Raw genomic sequence first — 4690 nt, forward strand, 5'->3', positions numbered from 1 at the left:
AAATGAAAAAAAAAATTGCACTTTAGTCTTTTTCAATTACTTTTAAAAATGAATTATGTGCTAACCTATGTTACAATAAATAAAATCCACAATGGAGCAAACTTAAATAAAAGTATCAGTACATGCCCACAAACACTTTATATTATTTTATTTATAAAACAAATGTGAAATTTTCAATTATCAAATTTCACTCTAGAATACGTATTAAAATCAGAATTGTTGTTTCTTTATCTAATCACTGAATATACAAGAATGAGATATAAGGAAAATCTAAAAGTATTTTATCTTATACAAATTTCAGTTTAGATTTTTATTTGGAAAATGCCTTCCTTCATTATTTCACATAAATTTCATAGAATCATAGAATCTCAGAATAGTTTCAGTTGTAAGGAACTTTAAAGATAATCTAGTTCCAACACCTTTGCCCTGAGCAGGAACACCTTCCATGAAATCTGGTTGCTCAAAGTTCCATCCAATCTTGAACATTTTCAGGGATGAGACAGCAACAGCTTCTTTGGTTACAGTGCCCCACTACCTCCATTGTGAAGAATATTTTCTCTATAACTGATGTGAACCTACTCTTTTTAGGTCTCAAACTATTAAACCTTGTCCTGTCACTACACTTTTCTCCATCTCTCCTGCAGGCTCCCATTCACTAAATGCTGATAGACCTATATGAGGTCTTCCCATAGCCTTCTCTGTGTTGAATAAATCCGAATTCCTCAGACTTAAATTTATTTAAACTCAAGAATAGTAAGGCAGAAAATAAATAAATAATAATTTTAAAAGCATATTAACATTCAGCATTTTTAGTTACCTCTTTCAAGTGATGAAAAGTGAATTTTCTATTAAGATTTTATTGAAAAAAAAAAACAACACAAGAAACAGCAAAGCAGCATATATATTTGCCTACTGAAAGAACAAGTAACATACAAAAAGTGTTGAATATACACTTTTTCTACAATTTTTAGAGAGAAAGATCTCCAAGGAAAGCCAGTAAGGTTCAGAGAAGAATGTGTTAGTAGGGAAAAACTTTAAAAATAAAAGTAGAAAATAAATTCATAATAGATTTCCGTAGTAATTTATGTAGTATATATATAGGAGTAGATCGCCAATCAGTATGTTAACATGAATCATATTTAAAAATACAATCACATTTCTGCAAAAGAAACCATAGAAAGTAATATAGAGTTTCTGACAGTTTTCTACTGTTTATATCTTATATAAACAGTTTTATATATTTATAAGATTTATATCTTATATAAACAGTGTGTGAAAACATCAATCCTGACCTGGTATAAAATCATGTTAACGCGTATTTATAGCAACTGATTTGACATTTATCAGACTCTGACTATCCCTCTGATCATTTGGTAATAAATTTGAATGATAAAAGTGAACTGGTACTTGTTCTGTATATAACATAGACACAGTTGTTTTTGTTGTTGTTGTTGTTGTTTGTTGTTGTTGTTGTTGTTTAACCATGTCCTAATAACAGTTTTATTATCTCAAGGAAGTCTGATTGAAAAGTTTGAAAATAGTTAAATATGAGATTGTTAGAATGGCTTAATGAGATATAGCTTATCTGACAGGTATATAATGATAATAGTAATGTTGCCACTCCAAATAAAAATGCACTTGCTTAAATTGGTTTCATTGAAGACAGTTGAACTGTACATAAATTCAGTGTGCACTATTTCACCATAACTCACCCACATGCAACCTCCCTTGCAAGAGGGCTAACAGTATTATTGGCTATATTAGAAAAAATATCACCAGAAGGTCAAGAGAGGTGACCCTCTTGCTCTGTTCAGCACTCGAGAGGATGCATTTGCTATGTCTAGTTCTTGATCTAGGCAATCAGCTCCAGGGCAGGTACATTGTGAAGCAGGGGTTTACCAGGTTTGCCAGGAGTTGTCAGCACCCATAAGAGCCATAGACTAGACATGGGCAGGGCCAGGAAGGTGGTCATTTCGCACATATACAGAGATAGCTCTAAGGGAGTTCTGAGGCCAGGGTGGGAGAGTTGGGTGAGATACGTCAGTCAGTGAGTTGCACAGCACTTTGTGTGGAGGGCACCTCTCCACTGTGAAAGTGGAAGAGTAGTAGTAGAGAATAGTGGGACCATTCACTGAGTTTGCACTGGCAAAGGGCACTCGACATACCTGACTCTTGAGGCGGAATGGTGGGCCCTTCTTTTAGGGCAAACACTGTAACATCATCCCAGAGGTCTGCACCATCTCCCCCACCACAAACAAACAGAAATCGTAACAAAGCCAAGAACAGAATAGGTCACCTGCTAAAACTGGGATAGCAATTTCTACCTCACTATACCAACTATGGTGCTATGGGCTGGAATTTGCCTGGAAACTTAGTTGTTTAATGAAAATACGAGATCCCAGATTAAAGTGTAAGAAAGAAGGTACACATTGTCATTTCTCCTTGAAGAGCTCTTTAGCCTGACCATGTATATCGATGAATAAGCCCACAAACATAAATGTGGCATCAGTTTTGAACACTGTATATTCTGTCTTAATGCGGGATATGATTAAGCACTGATGATTTGAAATAAGCAAAGGTAATGACTGAGTAAAAACTGACAAGTTACAGTACGTGTTTTATGACATATTTGGTTAATTTATCACTTTGATTTATTGTTGATTTATCACTTGCAACCATTGCTGACAATTGAATCTCTAATTCTCTGAAATACATATATATATGTATTCAGTAAGAACAGTGACCTGTCCTTATTTCTAAATAACTTCTCTTTATACATTTTGGGTCTACATTTAAGGTATAGTTCTATGTTTTATTTTACATTAAGGATCTTGCTATGTGTTAAAACTATTGTGAATTCTCTTTGCAGTCTGTGACTTCTGTTGTTTACTTAAGTCTGCATCCTTTCAACAGCAAATGTTAAGGTAAAAGCACAGGCAATTTCCTCTATACTCAATATTGCCATAAACCAGGGTTAAACTAAAACAAAATGAAGTTATATTGATTTGACTGTTAGCCTATTATGACTAAAACAGGTTAATCATCTCAGGTCAATAAAAATGCCAGTAACTCCTGATGTTGTTGTTATTATTATTATTATTTTCATAGGTTAATGAAAAATCTGTGGCCTTTTATTAGTAACCATGAAATTCAAATTTATTGACCTATGTTATCAAAATCATCCACTCCATTATCATAGTTATTCTCCTAACCTTTAAAAGATAGTGAATTTGAAAGATTGCTACCCTGAGAAATTTCTTAGAGCACTTGCTCAATGTTAGACATACAGGTGGAAGTTGAAATGGTTCTCTAAAAGAAATATTGCTCAGTCATTTTGTCTCAATTAAAATTTCTTACACATAATTTGTTAAAATGGAACATAAACAACATGGTGCCAGATAAGATTACTGAACTTCCCTATTTATCCTCTTTATGCTTTCCTTGCTGTTATATAAAATCATGCTGTCATGTTATGTTATGTTATGATGATATGATGTGGTTATTTCTAGTAAAAGTTGGTGAATACTGAAGATTTCTATTTGTTCATCTTATATATTCAGTTCATACTTTGCATTTGACAAAGCAGTTCTAGATTTGAGAATGTGCACAGAGATACAACAGCTTGAAACAGGGGAGGGAGGCATCTACCTTATGCTAAAATCCACGTAGATACCTAAGTACATTTAAACTTTTTAGAAGATTAAGTAAATCTTTCTTGTTATTGATATTTTGGGGGAAAAAAAGTAAAAAACTTTAGAAAATATAAAATCAATTTGAAAAATATCAAAAGAATGTATGTTTTTACACACAGAAGTTGCTATACATGCATAAACTTAAGTATATCAGTCACTTTATTGTAGTAAAGAAAACAACAGGATCAAATGAAAAGCTGTATGAGATGAATACATTCATAAGTAGATTTTTTTTTTCCATATTATTTTTTCCAATTTTTTTTCATCATCCTTATTTTCAAGTCTCCCTTTGCTAAGTTTCTTCCCCATATTAACATGATAAGATTTTTCTTTGTGGATAGCTTTAGTGTTATATAGGTAATATATATATATATATTTATATATTTATATATATATATTTAGTGTCTGTAATTTCTACTTACATATAAATGTATGTGTTGAAGAAATTTTACTCAGACATTCAATTAAACCCCCTAAATATGAAGGGGGAAGGGGACAAAATGAGGACCGCTGGGACTGAGGGGGCAGTTCGAGGCTCCAAACAGAACCTGATGGGTGGAAACAGTGGAATTCAAAGGCTTGGAGAGGGGTGGGGGGATGCTGCTTCTCTTAAGTGCCTGTATACTAATGCACATAGCACGGGAAATAAACAGGGAGAACTGGAGTGCTGTGCGCGGTCGCGAAGTCATGATCTCATTGCGATCACGGAGACGTGGTGGGACAGCTCGCATGACTGGAATGTTGTCATGGAGGGCTATGTGCTTTTTAGGAAAGATCGACTGGCTAGGCGGGGTGGTGGAGTTGCTCTTCATGTGAGAGAGCAGCTAGAATGTATTGAACTTCACTTGGGGGAGAGTGATGTAGCAGTGGAGAGCTTATGGGTGAGAATCAAGGGGCAGGCTGGTAAGGGTGACACTGTTGTGGGTGTGTACTAGAGGCCCCCTGATCAGGATGAGGAGGCTGATGAGGCCTTACCAAAAGTATCTGGATGTAGCGTC

This window comes from Meleagris gallopavo, chromosome 1 (genome assembly GCF_000146605.3).
Source record: "Meleagris gallopavo isolate NT-WF06-2002-E0010 breed Aviagen turkey brand Nicholas breeding stock chromosome 1, Turkey_5.1, whole genome shotgun sequence".
Classification (NCBI taxonomy): Eukaryota; Metazoa; Chordata; class Aves; order Galliformes; family Phasianidae; genus Meleagris; species Meleagris gallopavo.